The sequence below is a fragment of the Leopardus geoffroyi genome, chromosome B2 (assembly GCF_018350155.1).
Source record: "Leopardus geoffroyi isolate Oge1 chromosome B2, O.geoffroyi_Oge1_pat1.0, whole genome shotgun sequence".
NCBI lineage: Eukaryota > Metazoa > Chordata > Mammalia > Carnivora > Felidae > Leopardus > Leopardus geoffroyi.
The window spans coordinates 41,865,351-41,882,706 of NC_059332.1; the positions used below are offsets into that span (position 1 = coordinate 41,865,351).

Below are 17,356 nucleotides of genomic sequence, written 5' to 3' on the forward strand. Positions count from 1 at the left end.
GAAGGTTATAGTGTTGATAAGTGAGCCTAGGATTTGGCTCATTCCATCTGAACTCCAGAGCTCATGCTCTTCTCTGCTTCATGTTGGGGTGGGGGTAGATGTCCTCCTGTGAAGTTCTGAGTCCCTACTCTAAACCTGCAGACCTCTGCCTCTTCCCCAGTGTCCCACCTGGTGTGGCAAACAGCACAGAATTGGGAGCCAGGAGCCTTGGGGTCTTGTACCTCTAGCATGCTATGTGGCTGTGGGCCAGTCCTTGTTCTCTGGCCTCAGTTTCCTTATCTGCCCTGTGTGGGCCTTGCACTGAACCTGCTGCTTCCTGAAGGACCTTGCAGGTGCCACCTGGAATTGTGCCCCCCTAGCTTGGAACTCCTGTTTGTCGGGCCTCCCTGGGATCATCCTGGGCCCCTGGGAACAGCTGGGAGTTGAGGAGAAGACAATGGCCTGAAAGACCTATGTGTCTGGACAGCTCTTGTGTGTCCCTGTGGTGGCTGCCTCTTTAATTCTTTTCTATCAAGAGGAGCAGCAGCGTCACAGATCAGAGACATTGGCCAAATTTGCTCACTTACCCAGACCCCCATCTGGGTGTGCGGTGGGGGCAGGAAGAAGGTCTGCTGGCATCTGATTCCCACCAGCCTCCTCTGACTGTGCTCACCTCCACAAAGGCAGTGGTAGGGATAGGGTCAGACCCTTGGCTCTCACTACCCTTCTATCCTTCTCTTCTCCAGTCCTCAGAACACCCAGTGGGCAGCATCTCAAATTATCCTCCTTGTGCACTAAGCCCTTTCTTCCCCTCCAAACCACACCCTGGAGAGCCTTTCTATTTATCCAGTAGATTTGCTAAGTGCCCACTATGTGCCAGGTGCCACGCCAGGTGCAAGAAGACGGGATAAAGCTTGATTCCTGCCCTGAGGAGCCCAAACCAGTCCCTCATTCCTTACTCTCCATACGTTATCACTTAGCCGCACCCTCATGCCTTTGGAGGATCCCTAAAAGTAGGGGACAGAGGTGGAGAGAGGGATTCTCTGGGGTCTGGAGATCAGAGTAGATCTGGGGGCACCAGAGCAAGAAGCAAGAGTGGGATCTGGAGACAGTAGGCCCCACAACAGATGCACCTGGCCCTGGAAGCCTTTTGACATCTGCCTGGGTCAGTGTTTGAGTGGGAGGAGGATGGTGGGTGCCATCTTCCTCCTTGCTGGAGACTTCTAGCAAGACAGTAGCCTGTTTGCTGAGCTGGAATCCTGAGACCTGTTAGGGCCAACTTGGCTGTGGTGAGTAGATGATCCCAGAACTTTAAGGGAAAGAGCCTCTCTGGGTCTGTGTGATTGGGGAAGACTTCTCTGAGGAAATGACATTGAAATGACATTTCAGCTGAGACTTATAGGATGAGAATAGTGTGTTAGGGTCAGGTTCAGCCGTGAGTGACAGAATAATTCCACAAATAATGGTGGTGTAAACAAGATACAAGTTTAGTTTTCTCTGACATAAATGAAACTCAGAGCTAGGTCATTCAGGGCATCCCCATAACCATCGAGGATCCAGCCTTCTATCTAATGATGTCATGCTACCATTGTCAAATACACAGCTTCCATCTCATGGTCCTAAATGGCTGCTGAACTCCAATAATTATGCCCACAGTCCAGTTAGTGGGAAGGAGAAAAGAAGAGGGAGAAGGGCATGCCCGTCCCTTAAGGACACATCTTTGTCGGTAGCACACATCATTTCTACTTATATACCACTGTGTAGAGGTTGCTGTATACTTAGCTACAAAGGAGCCTTGGGAATTTGTCTTTATTCTGGGCAGCATGGATCTAGCTACAGATCAGCAGTTTTATTTCTAAAGAAGAAGAGGAGGTGATGGATAGAAGTCTATGCCACAAGGAATTAGCTGGGTGAAAGCTGGGGTTGATAAAGACAAGAGTGTCAAGATAGAGGGATTGCCATGTTTGAAGCCCCTTAAGCAGGTAGGGCCTTGAGAATGACTCCTTGACTCCCTGTTTCTAGTGTGATCAGCTGAGTGATTGGTGACTGCATCTATTGAGCTAAGGGACCTTGAAGAAGGAGCAGGTTTGGTGATCAGGACAAGTTCAGTGTTGGACCCATTGAGTTGAAGGGCCTGTGAGCCATACATGTAGGGAGGCTCATGGATACAGGGTCTGGGCTCAGGAGACAGGTCTCTATTGGGAATTGTAGTGGCATTGCCAGTGGCAACTTCATCCATTATGGGAGGGAATGAGAAGGCCCAGGGAGCAGTGTAGAGAAAACACCTAGGGCACGGCCCCAAGAACCCAAGGAAGATGTTCACCCTCATTTTGTGGCCTCCTGGTCTCTGGTTCCCTTTGGAAGCATTATCTTTCCACCATTTTGTGGTATGATATATCAGATGATTTGCTCTCCCATTCCATAGTTTGGAAGGATCCCTAGAGACATGTACCATCAGACCCTCCCTCTCACCTCCATGGGATGGTCCAGAGTCTAGGCGGCCATGTGACCTAAGCTCAGCTGGACAGATTCTCTCTCGGGACTGGGCATCGTGAACACCTGACGCTAGCGTGGAAGAGGCCTTTGGAGTTCAGCCAAGTAATTTCTGTTCCATTTCCAAGCGAGGTATTCTAGCCTTCTAGTTCATTCCCTAGCTAGTTCCTCAATATTTTTCCGATAAATTCTTTTTTTTTTTCCCTAGTTTTTGGCTTATAAATGCCAGGGTTGGTTTCTGTTACTTGCAAATGAAGAGGAGCCAGCAAAAGGAAAATGAACCGAACAGGACTTCAGAGGGGCCCGAGAGAAACTAAGAGAGTGAGGTTTCACAAAAATAAGCAAAAGAGTATATCTCAAAGGAAGGAGTAGCCAGCGGTGTCAATTTTTATTTAAAAAATGTCCAGTATGTCTAAATAAGCATAGCAGGAAAAGGCAAGAAGGAGACACAGTTGTTAATAATGATTAAGAATGGTGGGGAGGCTTTGCTAGATCTCCGTTTCAAAGGAAGGAACCCAACTCATACTTGCTTAAGACAAGAACAACACAAAAGTAATTTATTGGCTCATGATCACTGAAAAGTCCAGGGGTGGACCTGTCTTTGGCACAGTTCGAACAATGTCATCAGGTCTGCTCTCCTGTGTCAGCTCCCTTCTCAGGCATCACCTCCTTAAGCAGCATTCCTGGCAGATCCTGCCAGACATGCACCCACTAGCAATTCCAGAGCAGAAAACTGGTGACTCCAGCGAACTCCGGGGATTAGCCCTGTTGACCTCGTTTGGGTCATCTGTCCTTCTTGAGCCAATCACTGAAGCCAAGATATTTTGGTGCTTGAGTGGCCAGGCCTGAATCACATGGCTCCCTCTGGAGATGGTCGGGCAGGGGCGGGCGGGGGGGGGGGGGGCATCTTCATCGAAGCCCCTTTTACTGAGGTCCTCGGTGTTGCCCCCAAATAAATCTAGACACAATTATCAGAAGAGGGGATGGGTCCTGGGCTTGGCAACCAAATTGGCAGTCTAATTTACCAAGGGGAAGGTTACAGATGGCCAGGTTTGGGTCACAGAGTCATACCTGAGGGCATGGGGCAAGGCTACTGAGGCATACTTCCTCAAGGCAGTGAGTACTAGGCAGAGACTTGCACGAGCAGGTAGTTTCGGTGGGGGGGCAAATGTAAGGACGGTAAAAGAGTGTAGTTGTTAAGCGGATGGACTCCAATGTCAGAAACTCCACTTGAGTCCACCTGGATTTGCCATTTACCATTTTACTTCTGAGTCTCAGTTTCTGATCTGAAAATTGGGTTCATACAGGAATAGTGCCTACTTCTTAAAATTCTTATGAGAATTAAAGGGAATAACCTACCTCAAGGGTTTAGCCGCGTTCTTAGAAGATAGTGTTCAGTGAATGTTTGCTATTGAAAAAAAATGTCTTTTAAGTAATCTCTACACCCACTGTGAGTCTCCAACCCACAACCCCAAGATCGAGAGCCACCTCCTCCACTGACTGGGCCAGACGGGTGCCCCAGAATGTTTGCTGTTATTACAGTGGCCCTGGGGGTTTGTTTCACGCCCTCGGTAGGGGAGCAGGCAGTCTTCAGAGCCCCCCATTCCTCACGCTGTCCGAGTTCCCCAGTTCAGACCTCAGAACTCACTAGTGGGCTCTATCAAAGTCCAGCCATATTCCAAACCCAGGGATGGGGAAAAGAGTGGGGGCCTGGTGGGAGGGTGTGGTCAGGGTGGATCACAGTAGGGCTGGGTCGAGGCTAGTGAGAAGATGCTGGAAGGCCAGGGACTGGAGAGGAGGGTGAGGGAGGCCAGGAGGGTGAGGACTAAGGGGAGGGGTGATTTTGGGCAGAGCCAGCAGGGGTCACTGCAGATCTAAATAACTTCAGGGAGGCTGCAGGCCACCCAAGGGCCCTCTCACACTACGACCTGCCTCAGTAACTGTCATCGCCGGGATGTGGGGCTCAGGCCAGTTTTGGGCAGTGGGTTTGGGGTTTGGCTCATGCAGTTGGAGGTGGTTGCCGAGGATGGCTGCCTTCAGTGCCCTCTAGGGCTTGAGCTGTCTCTCTTTGATGGAGGCCCTTATGTTGGGTGTGTGCCTGAATTTCCACCTCGTTGGACCCTGAGTTCCGGCCGTACCTTGCAAGTGTCTCTTGAGATGCTTCCCTATAAAGAGCTCTGAGACCAAACGAGTTTCCTTGTCTCATTCCTCCCCTCAGAGGGTCGTGGCCCAGATTAGCGTGTTGGAGGCTCAGAGGAGTCCTGCAGGCAAAAAAAACCTGCCAGGCTTTGTTTGTCCCCGGTTTTCTGGGCTTATGGGAACCCTTTCACAACATGCTTAGGGAAATACTGATTTAAGGGATCGTCCTGGGCAGAGGGCGCATGCCCTAGGAGGTGAGTGTGTCCGGCCCCTCCCCTCCCCCCACCTTTTGTTGTAAAGTAATGTGTAACACATGCTTGTTGTGGAGAAAAGGAAAAAATCAAAAGTGCAAAGAGAAAAATTGCTTCCCCCAGCTGTTGCTCCTTAGAGCTACCTCAGAAAGCTCTGGCCACTGTCCTCCCTCTTTCTAGGGAGCAGGAGGTGACCGTGGGGTTTCCCCTCGAGGTACACCCACTGGTGGTGTACTTCTGGGCTTCTCCCCAGCAGAAGAGAGCCCTGTTTAGGGGTCGTCTTATCCAATCCTCTGTCTCCACGCTGTGCAATTCTTGCCTCCCTTTCTTGCGGACATCCCTAGGGGGACAGAGGATGTTGGTGGTGGTTTAGCGGGTGTTGAGTGGCATGGAGGAGAAGTGGGTACCCAGATCATCAGGGTAGAAGGAGATCTTCCTTTCTAGGTGGGGGAACAGGCCCTGAGAGGGGACGTGGCTTACTGGGGCTTCACAACGAGCCAGCGGTAGAGCCGGCAGAATCCTGGGTCCTGGCCCGGTGCCCTCCGCACCTCTCCTCCAGCTCTCGAAGCCCGCAGGCTGTAGAGAGGGGCCTGTGCCCTCCGAGCAAGGCTGCAGTTTCCTCTGTGGGACCGTCAGGCCACCCGGGCTGTGTGGGTGCTGGGTACGCGCACCACGGTTGTGTAACAAGCTCTGGGGTGTGTGCACGCGCTTAGAAACCTGATGCAACAGGGAAGTTGCGGTCCCGTGAGCTGGGGTGTGGGCGCTTGGCTGGGGCCCAAACCACAAGGAGTATTTGGCTTGTAGCTGTGGAGGCCAGGCACGGGGGTCGCAGAGTCGTCTACGTCAGGGCTTGTCCATTCCTGGGTGCCCACATCCTGGTCCCCGTGGGCACAGGGCTTGAAATGGGGCTGCCTGGCCGGCTGATGCTGGAGGAGGGTGTTGGTGCAGAGAGGGGGGCTCGTCCCATCCTCATCCTGTTTGCCTAGATGCCTATTGTGATGGGGGTGGGGGCAAGTGGGGCCTCTTCTCTGTGGTTCTGTCTGTTTCATCTTTTCCCGGTTGGAAAACTGACCCCTCTCCCCCACCCCCCCTTCCTGGAGCCCTCACCTCAGTTCCAGTTCATTCTGCACAGCAATAGCTGTCTTTCACTCCTTCTACCTTCCTGAACCCCCAAGCCCCCGAACCATGGTCTTTCCTGCATATTCCCCCGTTGAGGAGAAGCAGAATGGGGGAGGAGAAAAAGCAGCCGTATTGCAGCCAGGCTAGATTCCAACTGCCCACTGCTGTTTCCGAACAGAATGAGCGAGAAGGATCCTTGTTCTTCCTCAGCCTCCATGTGCTCGTCTGAGAGATGGGGCAATGAGGCTTCTGCCACAGAGCTGTTGGAAGGGATGCTAGGATATCTAGGAAGGGGTCTTACAAATGAGCGTTGCCCTTTCATTCAATCCCACATGGATTGAGCATCTGGGCACCCTCACTTACAGCATCTTCAGCATCAGATGGGGCAACGGGCACTTTAAAGGGCCAGGGGGCCTAGAAGGGGATGAACAGGAAAAGCAAGCACGGTCCTGCCTGCCCTGTGCCTGGCGAGGATCTCAGCGGCCACCTGGGAGCCCTCCCTCCACTCTTGTCCTTGAGGGAGGTGAGGTATGTTTGTTTTTTCTGTCCCGTTCCACCTGCTCCAGTCTCTCAGAGAGGCAACATTCTTTAGGGTAGCCGGTGGGTTGCAGGGCCAGGGAAGGGGAAGAAGGGCATCTGTGTCCAGTGTCCTCACCTCCCTCCCTGGCCAGGCTGCACAGGCCCCCTGTGGGGCTCCTCCTCAGTGCCCCCAGAATGCCTTGTGTCTGTATCACTTTATCCTGCACCAACTCCCTCGTGGTTGATAATCTGTTTATGCATCTATTTATTTATTTATTTATTTATTTAAAGAAATCAGCATGTTATTTATTTATTTATTTATTTATTTATTTTCAACGTTTATTTATTTTTGGGACAGAGAGAGACAGAGCATGAACGGGGGAGGGGCAGAGAGAGAGGGAGACACAGAATCGGAAACAGGCTCCAGGCTCTGAGCCATCAGCCCAGAGCCTGACGCGGGGCTCGAACTCACGGACCGTGAGATCGTGACCTGGCTGAAGTCGGATGCTTAACCGACTGCGCCACCCAGGCGCCCCTATGCATCTATTTAAAAGTAATGATAGGGGCGCCTGTCTGTGGCTCAGTCGGTTGAGGTCGTGATCTCGTGGTTTGTGAGTCCAAGCCCCACGTGGAGCTTGCTGCTGTCAGCGAGGAGCTTGCTTCGGATCCTCTGTCCCCCTCTCTCTGCCCCTCCCCTGCCTGCGCTGTCTCGAAAATAAATAAACATTTAAAATAAAAGTAATAACAGCATACAGTGCTTGCTGGGTGCTAGGCTCCGCATATATTAACTCATTTCCTCCTCACAGCAGAGGTATGTACAAACACTATCTGTGAGGAAGCTGATGCTCGGAGAAGTGTGTCCTGCTCAGATTCAAATAACCTGTGCTGTCTAATTTCAATCACTATCGTATCACGCTGTTTTATTTTCTTCAGAACCTTGATCATAGATAGTTGTCTTGTGTTCATGTGTTTGCTTACTCATTGTTCGTCTCTCTGTCTACACAGCAAGCTCCATGAGGCCAGGGACTTTGTCTTTCTTATTCACATTCCAGAGTCTGTCCTGGTGCCTGGTGGATGGTAGCTACTCAGTAAATATTTGCGGGGAGAACGAGGTGCTGAGCCACTCAGTGGAGACTCCTTGAGGGTATGTCCCGTGGTTCACTCTGTTACTCCCGTGCTGCCCAGCACAGGCCCTGGCCTAGCCTGGTGCCCGGGAAGCAGTTTGCTAAATGAGTCAAAGAATGTAAAAGGGTCCAGAGAATTCAGTTATTGCTGGTGTCCCCTTCAGGCTCTAGGAACTAGTGAGAGATGTTCAGCCACAGGAAATATGGGGGAAGAATTTATCCTTCTTGGGTCTCTGTTTTGGTTTCCCTGTGTGATTTTGTGTGTGGGCACAGAGTGGGTACAGGGGGGCAAAGTATGAGTAGGAGAATGGAAACATAACAACTGTTGGGAAAAGATCTAATTGCTTTGTGTCCAAAGGCAGGAGATATAAACAGAGCGTATGTGTGTGGCCCAGAGGAGGCTCGTCGCCGTAAGTGATGAACACACGAGTGAGTGAGTAAGGGAGTGAGTTGAGCCAACTACATAGTGAACTCCTCGAAGACAGGCTCATTTTCTTGGTGACCTTAGCCTCCAAGCATATACCCACATCAGGGCTTGATATGTGTTTGCTGAATGAATGAATGAATGAATGAACAAGTTGGTACCAAGATGTATGGAAATGATTAGAAAAGATGGGTCTTGCAAAGAGCCTTAAAGCCCTAGCGAACTAGACCAAGGATGCAAATTCTAGCCTCTGTGTCTTTTCCACAGGAGTTAGGGTCTGAGAAGTAAGGAAGGTGCAATGCCAGGAGCATGGCTTCCCCTTATTCGTTCTTTCCAGGTGATCTATCTGGGGTAGTGTGTAGACACTAATACAAAAAAATGACTGAATGTTTACTGAGCACTAACTATGTGCCAGGCTCTAAGCTCTTTACATGCGTTAAGTAGCTTAATCCTTTCAGCAACATATGAAGTAAGTTGCATTATTTACTCCATTTTATAGAAGAGGAAACCGAGGCACAAGAGAGGTTATGTAAATTGCACAAGGTCATCTGACTAAAAAGTGTCACATGGTCATTGCTCAGGCTCTGCTGGGAAAAGCAGTGGCTGCCCATCTGTGTGGCCAGTAAATGATGTTCTCTGCGTCTTGCTTTGGCTGTGTCACCTTTCCAGGCCTCAGTTTCTTCATCTGTAGAATGGGAACATGCATCGTGATGTGTTTGGAGACCGAAGTCAGAGGACTTTGCAAACTGTAAAGGGCTACGGGGCTCTTCTAATGGGATTTTCCACTTCCTCCTCATGAGTCACCATTATCTTGGTCATGATCAGGATCAGGATCATCTTTACAACTGGTCTCCTGCCATTCATATGCCAGCACTGGTAACCCTGGAGACAGATAAATCCACTTCCCATTCATAGATAATTACTGTCTGATTTGGCCTCCACTTCTCTCCTATTTCCATTTTTATTCTCTACTCTCTAAGCCTTGACTCAGTTCCCACCCCATCTTCTCTTTCCTCAATTATTGCAACAGTCTCCCCAACGGGCCTCTCAGCCTCTGGACTCTTTCTCACCTCTATTAACTAATTTGCTTAATATGTAAATCAAAACTTGTCACTCTCCTGCCCTCATGCCAAGAACTGACTAAACTTTTTTTTTATGAAACATTAAGCCTTTGGTTATGTGGGCCCTGGAAACACTTCATTTCCAGGCCACCCGTTGCCCTCCAGCCATGCCATATGTTGGCCGTTCCTGTAATAAAGCAGGATTTTCGTCCCTCTTTGCCTTTGCTTATGCTGTTCCCTCTGCCTAGCAGGTCTTTTCTGACTTTATCTCTACAGTGAATGCCCGCTCATTCATTTTACCCTTCAGAACAAAAAAAGCATCATTGCCTTTTCTGGTTATAAAAGTGATGCATGTTTATTGGAAATAAACAATATGGAATACATTCGGGAAAAAAAAGGAAGTGTTTCCTCTTTCCACAGTTCCAACAATTGGAGATAATCACTATTCAAGTACTATGAGTATAATCATGAGTTTTTTCTGTAGATAGATATGTCTTTAAATACATGTATATACACACATACTTACAAAAATGAGATCATTTGTGCTATTTGGTAAGCTACCAAAATGAAATATTTTGGATATCTTTTCCTGTGAATAAGCATTTTTACACAGTAATTTTTTTTCTTCATAACTCGATTTCAATTCAGATGTTTACTGTCTTGGAAGGATCTCTTGGCTCTCTCCTTCTCCTCCAGCCCCCATCCACAGTGTCCCTCCTGCAAGGACTCATCGCACCTTGTATCTCTTTCTTTGAAACCTTTCCCCCTTGTAGGTCATCATTTGATATAAAAGGAAAACGCGTGAAACAATATTTATAAATCTATGTTAATGGGCACACGACGTATAAAGATATCATCTGTGATAATAATATAAAGCGGGAGAGATGGAGGCGTAAAGGAGCAGAGTATTTGTATATTGAAACTAAACTGGTATTTTAAAAAACTTTTTTAATGTGTATTTTTGAGAGAGAGAGAGAGAAAGAGAGAGACAAGTGAGTGAGTGGGGGAGGTGCGGACAGAGAGGGAGACACAGTATCTGAAGCAGACTCCAGGCTCTGAGCTGTCAGCATAGAGACCCATTGTGGGGCTCGAACCCATGAACCATGAGATCATGACCTGAACCGAAGTCGGATGCTTAATTGACTGAGCCATCCAGTGCCCCCTAAGCTGATATTATTAAAACCAAGTTGTTATAAATTTAAGATGTTAATTGTAATTCTAAGGTAACTACTATGTAAATAATAAAAAATACACAAAAGAGGAAAAAAGAAGGGTATCAAAATAGTATACTACAAAAAAATCACCTAAGTGGGAAAAAAAGGCAGTAATAAAGGACTTGGGGAAAAAACATACAGAAAACAGCTAAATGGCAAAATTAAATCACTCTTTATCAGTATTCACAGTAAATACAGATGAATTAAACTCTCCTTTTTAAAAAAATGTTTTATTTTTGAGAGAGAGGGAGAGCACAAGTGGGGGAGAGACAGATAGCTTGAATGTGGGAGGGGCAGAGAGAGAGGGAGACAGAGGATCCTGAGCAGGCTCTGCATTGCCAGCACTGAGCCCAATGCAGGGCTCAAACTCACGAACCCATGAGTTCATGACCTGAGCTGAAGTCAAACGCTCAACCAATTGAACCATCAGGTGCCCCGAATTAAACTTTCTTATGAAAAGGTAGAGATTAGATTTGAAAAATCATACACTGTCTATAAGAAGTTCATTTTAGATACAAGGGCATGAAGAGATAGGAAGTAAAAGGATGGAAAAAGATATCCCATGCAAATAGTAGCCAAAAGAGAGTTGGGGTGGCTATAAATATTGTCATACAAAATAGACTGTCAGTCAAAAAACATTATAAGAGAGAGAGAAGGACATTATATATTAATAAAAGTTTCTTATCAGCAAGGGGATATAACATTTATGAACCTCTATACACCTAAAAACAGACCCCCAAAATATATGAAGCAAAAATTGACACGATTGAAGGGAGAAATAGACAATTCTACAACAATAGGTGAAGACTTCAACACCCCACCTTCAATAGCAAGTAGAACAATTGGACAGAAAGTCAATAAAGAAATAGTAGTGGTCTTGAACAACACTATGAACCAATTAGGCCTAACAGACATATATAGAACACTCCATCTGATAATAGCAGAATACACATTCTTCTCAAGTGCACATGGAACATTCTGTAGGATGGATCATATGTTAGCCACAAAACAAATCTTAACAAATTTTGAAAGATTGAAATCATGCAAAGTATCTCTTCTGATCACAATGAGAGGAAACTAGAAACTAGTAACAGAAAGAAAATTGAAAAATCCACAAATATGTGGAAATCAAACAACACACTTGTGAACAACCAATGGGTCAAAGAAGAAATGTCAACGAAAACTAGAAAATACATTGAGGGGCACCTGGGTGGCTCATCAGTTAAGCATCTGACTTGGGCTCAGGTCATGATCTCATAGTGCATGAATTTGAGCCCTGTGTCAGGCTCTGTGCCTGTTTCAGATTCTGTGTCTCCCTTTCTCTTTGCCCCTCCCCTGTTTGTGTTCTCTCTCTCAAAAGTAAAGAAATAAAACAGTAAAAAAGAGAAAAACATTGAAATGAACAAAAATGAAAAGACAACATATCCAAACTTATGGGATTCAGAGAAAGCAGTGCTCAGAGAGAAATTTATAGTTGTAAATGCCTACATTAAAAAAAAAGAAAGATCTCAAATCAATAATGTAAGTGTACACCTTAAGGAATTAGAAAAAGAAGAGCAAGGTAAACTTAAAGCTAATAGAGGAAGGAACTAATAAATATTAGAGTAGAGATAAGTGAAATAGAGAATAGAAAAGCGATATGGAAAATAAAACCAAAAACTAAACATCAACAAAATTGACACATGTTTAACTAGATTGACTAAGATAGAAGAGAGAACACTCAAATTACTAAAATCAGAAACGAAAGTGGGGACATTACTACTGACCTTACAAAAATATAAAGGATTATGAGAGAATATGATGGGGGTGCCTGGCTGGCTCAGTTTGAGGAACATGCGGCTCTTGATCTTGGGTTCATGAGTTCAAGCTCCATGTTGGGTGTAGAGATTATTTAAATAAATAACAACTTTTTAAAAGTTAAAAAAAGAGAGAATACTATGAACAGTTTTATGCCACAAATTGGATAACCTAGATGAAATGGACAAATTCCTAGAAACAAGTAAGCATCCAAAATTGACTTAAACAGAAATAGACAGTACAACAATTAAAAAGGGTGAATCAATAACCAAACAACCCCACAAAGAAAAGTCCAGGACCTGATGGCTTTACTGGTGAAATCTACCAACCATGTAAAGGATTAACACCAATCCTTCTCAAACTCTTCTAAAATATTAAAGAGGAGGGAACATTTCCAACTTGTTCTATGAGGTCAGCATTACCCTGATACCAAAACCAGACAAAAACAATACAAAAAAAGAAAACTACAGGCCAATATTACTTATGCATATAGATGTAAAAATCCTAAACAAAATACTAGCAAACCAAATTCAGCAGCATATTCAAAGAATTATACATCTCAATTAACTGGGACTTACCCCTAAAATGCAAGGATGGCTCAATAAAAAAAAAAATCGGTCAAGGTAATACACCACATTAATAGAACAAAAGGAAAAAAGACACATGATCATCTCAATTAGTGCAGAAAAATGCATTTGACAAAGATACAAACAAATTCATGATTAAAAACACTCAATGGGCTATCTGGGTGGCTCAGTCAGTTAAGCGTCCAACATCCAACCCTTTATTTTGGCTCAGGTCATGATCTCACAGTAGTGAGATCAAGCCCCTCATCAGGCTCTGTACTGGGTGTGGAGCATGCTTAAGATTCTCTCTCTCTCTCTCTCTCTCTCTCTCTGCCCTTCTCCCCTGCTTGATCACTCTCTCTGAATATACATACATACATACATACATACCTAAAATAAATGTAAAAAACACTCAATAAACTAGGAATAGAAGGAAAATTTCTCAACACAACAGAGGCCATATATGAAAACCACCCACCTAATGTCGTTCAATGGTGAAAGACAGAAAGCTTTTCCCCTGCAATCCAAAACAAAATGAAGATGCCTGCCTTTTGTCGCTTCTACACAGTAATGGAAATTCCAGCTAGAGTAATTAGGCAAGAAAAAGAAAGAAAAGACATTTAATTGGAATGGAAGAAGTAAAATTATCTGTTTGCAGATGTCTCTACCTTACTATATATAAAAATTACCTCAAAGGGTTCCTGGCTGGCTCAGTTGGTTAAACCTCCGACTGCGGCTTAGGTCATGATCTCATGGCTCTTGAGTTCAAGTCCTACTTTGGGCTCTGTGCTGACTGCTCAGAGCCTGGAGTCTTCTTTGGATTCTGTGTCCCTCTCTCTCCGCCCCTCCCCCCCTCACACTCTGTCTGTGTCTCTCAAAAGTAAATAAACATTAAAAATTACCTCAAAATGGATTCATCACCCAAATTTAAGAGCTAAAACTTTGAAACTCTTAGAAGAAAACCTAGGGAAAAAATTTAAGACCTTGGATTTGGCAATGATTTCTTTAGTATGATGCCCAAAACGCAGGCAACAAAAGAAAAAAGATTAATTGGACTCCATCAAAATTAAAAACTGCCACTGAATTATACGCTTAAAATGCTAAATTTTATGTTTTGTATATTTTACTATAAAAAAAGTTAAAAAAATAACTAAACTAGGGAAAACCCTTCAATTCCATTTCAAATGTTTACTGTCCTAGAAACCTCTCCTCTCCCTTTCCCCCCATCCCCATCCACAGTGCCTCTCCTCTGAGGACTCATTGTACCTTGTACATCTCTATTTAAAACCTTTCCCAGGGGTGCCTGGGTGGCTCAGTCAGTTAAGCATCTGACTTCAGCTCAGGTCATGATCTCTCCATGTGGGGTTCAAGCCCCGCATCAGGTTCTCTGCTGTCGGCACGGAGCCCACTTCAGATCCTCTGTCCCTGCCTCTCTCTGCCCCTCCCCCTCTTGCTGTCTCTCAAACTAAACTTAAAAAAATTCTAAAAAAAGAAATCCCAATTATAAGGTCATTATTTGTTTATAAGCTGGTTACAAGTTGCCTCTGAAGGCAGTATAGCACAGTGGTTAGGGCCTCAGGCCCTGGAGACTGAGTTCACATCTTCACTCTGCCTCTGACTGCTGTGTGACCACTGGCAAATTCCTTAACCACTCTGGGCCTCTACATCTTCATCTATAAAATGGGGGTGAGGCGAGCACTTACCTCATAAGGCTGTGTACCTAAAGGTCTTAGCAGGATGCTATGCACGCACGACCTGTTCAATATACGTTAGCTATTGTTTAGCAAAACACAGATGGCTAGATTGTAAAACGAATGCTCAGTAACAAGCTTTGTTCTCCTCTCAGCCATCCCCAGAGGCTAGACGGATATGCATGTGAATGTTCAAACGTGTGTGGATACACTGCAGGGTGGGGAGAGGAGGGAGCAAGCCCTCTGCCTCTCTTCCCTGGCCCTGTCCTCCCAGACCCTGGCCCAGCCCCAGCCTCCCTGCCCCTGCTGGGCTAGGGCAGGGAAGATGAGACAAGCCCCCCCTCCCTGTCTTTGGAGGATGGTACCCAGTGGCATCAGGAGCCCCATTCTTCTTTTCTCCCTGGCTTAAAGGGGGCCCCTGGGCGTGCCCAGGTTGGGGAGGATGGGAAGGGCTCAGATTTGGGGGTTAGCGTCAGTCACTGCTGCCATATCAATCAGGGCCCTTTCATCAGCCGGAAACAGCTGCACCCGGCTGTCCCGGCAAGTCCAGACGGGGGTTCCCTGCCCCTCCCAGCCTGCCCCTCTTGCCCCCCTTCCCCAGCTGACAGTCACTCTTACCCTTCCCCGGATGCAGGGGACAGGCTGGGGCAAGCTAGGGGCACACTCAGTTTCCCTTCCCTGCTGCCCCTCCCTGGGGTGACACCACATCCTCCCTCCCCCCACCCCACCTGCCCTAAGTCCCCAGGACCTGGGGTGGGGGTAGGAGCTGGAGAGGTGGTCAGGAGAGGACTCCACAGGCGACTGACTGCAGCGGTCAGGCCTGAGCTCCTTACATGCTTTAACTAGAACCCTGGCACAGCAAGGTGGTGGGGAGACCCCAGAGCATGGGGTGCAGAAGGCATTTGTTCAGGGTCACACAGTAGCTAAGCTAATGCTAGAACCCAGAACTTCAGATGCTACTCTCCTTTCCTTACCCTGCAGCCTTCATTTCCCTGTGTATTGAAGGATTGCCAAGGAGTCTCCTGCTTCCCCTCTAGCTCTGATATTGGGGGCCTGCTCAGAATCTCTCCTCCCTCCCAGCTTATTTTCCCCTGCGGAGGTGCCTAGGCTTGCTGGTGGAGGTGGCTGGGGGTCGGGTGAAGGAAAAGGAACCTTCCACCAGGTTCAGCCTCTGTTTTCAACAAGAGCCTCCTGTGGACTAAGGGTCCAGAGGCAGTTTAGTGGGGAGTGCCTGCTTTGGGCAGTGGCCAGATTGGTTTTGCTGGGTTCACAGCTCAGTGGTCTGCCCGTTGGATAATCCAGCCTGGAGTCTGACAGATGCCTGATATATTTGACTTCTGCCAGAATACGATTGTTTAAGGCAACCCCAAGGTGTGGGGAGGGTGTGTACAGCTATGGAGGCAATGACCCGGGAAGGACCCGTGAGGGTCAGAAGTCAGGATTCCAGGTAGGGGAGGGCTGGCTGAGTCAAACTCAGAATCAGGTATCTGGGGGTCCAGACTGCGGTGTTGCCCTGGCCCAGCCCCCTCTGAGGATCAGGACCTAGGCTGGAGTGCAGAGGGGTCCCTAAGGCCTCAGGGAAATGCCTCTCTTCCCCCTCTGACTTCTGTTTCCTGCTTGAAGGAGTGCAAGGGCCTCACTACAGTAACAGCCAATGTCTTCCCTTTTGGCCAGCATCACCAGACACAGCTATCAGCGAGCGGGGGGAGGGAAGCTGTGGGAGTCTTGGGGTGTGCTCTGGGCTCCTGGGGCTCTTCTCTGGGCTCCATACCCCCCCCCCTTCCCCCACCCCAGGCTGTATGACTTTAGGTGAGTCACTGGGACTTGTTCTCTCCATCTGGACAATGGGTCTCTGCCCTGCCCTCTCTCGACCACAGGTGGGTGTGGAAATCTCTAGGAAGGAGAGGGTGGGTCTCTGGGACAAGATGGTCCTTCGGCACTTACCCACCCCTCACCCCAAAGCCTGAGGCAGCTGCCTCCAAAGAGACAATTGTCAACCCGTCCTGAGTCAGAACACCTCCATCTCCAGAGAACATCTGACACAGCAGCGGGCAGGCTGTGGCCCTGCCTGCCCTCGGAGAGTTTACTGTCATACCCAGCCAGCAGGTACAGGCTGGGGCAGACAGAGGCCCAATTTAGACCTGAGGAGGAGGGGAAAGAGGAGCCCCCATAGCTACAGTCTGGACACATGGCTGGCCAGATACACCTGCCTTGTAAAACCACAGAAGGCCTTCCCGGACCAGCCCCAAAGGCAGCCGTGTCCTTTGTCCTTCTCTCATCTCTCTCTGCCTCTCCCTCGCGGGCAGGGGAACGTCCTCTGTCTCCCAGCAGGCTGTGAGCACCGGCCGCTGCTGTCCTGGGGTCGAGCACAATGTCTGCCATGAGACATGCTCATTTGGTGCAGGCAGGGATGGCTGGTGGAACCTGACCCCTGCCTGCTTTCCTGTACCCTGGACACAGCCTCTGGCTGGGGCTCCAATATTTCAGTAAATGGGAATATTATGAGGTCACGGGCAAGTGTGTTTTGGGAGTCATGTAGGATCCAGAGGAAGAGAGGGTAAGAGAAACATTGTTTCATCCAGAGGAGGAGATGGGGTAGAAACTCAGAAGAAGGTTGAAGGTGGGGTGTTGGATCCCCTAAGAGATCCACTGGAGCTGTGGACCCTTCTCCTCCTTCCCGCAATCCTGAATCCTGTGAGGGTGGCGACTCCTTAGACGGTAGACGGTTACTCCCAGGAAACTACGTCCCACATCCTTGCTGGCTCCCTGTCTGGCATGGGGGTTGTGGTCCCAGGACTCTGTCTTTGGGAGAAAGAGCCTGGTGCCTGGGGACTTACTTCTAAGTAAGACCTCTAAGAGAGATCTTGAGGTCAAAGAAGCATAGTAAGGTCTGGCAGGGGTGCATGTGAGGGGGTGGGGGTCCGAAGATCTTGGACATGGGTGGGCCTGAGTGATGGGGGGTGACTTGGGTATTCCCTA

At 47.8% G+C, this 17,356-nt stretch overlaps 1 long non-coding RNA gene across 2 annotated transcripts; it reads right to left on the reverse strand.

Annotated features, from left to right (window-relative positions):
- Window positions 1–2,461: 2,461 nt before the first annotated feature.
- Window positions 2,462–13,256, reverse strand: LOC123609723. 2 transcript variants are annotated; one of them, XR_006717933.1, is made up of 3 exons: window positions 13,165–13,256; window positions 4,611–4,733; window positions 2,462–3,430 (listed from the first exon to the last, which is right to left on the reverse strand). It is a non-coding gene; the product is annotated as an uncharacterized LOC123609723 (long non-coding RNA). The 2 variants fall into 2 exon arrangements; XR_006717932.1 differs by having other exon boundaries at window positions 2,462–3,880.
- Between the last annotated feature and the right edge of the window lie 4,100 nt (window positions 13,257–17,356).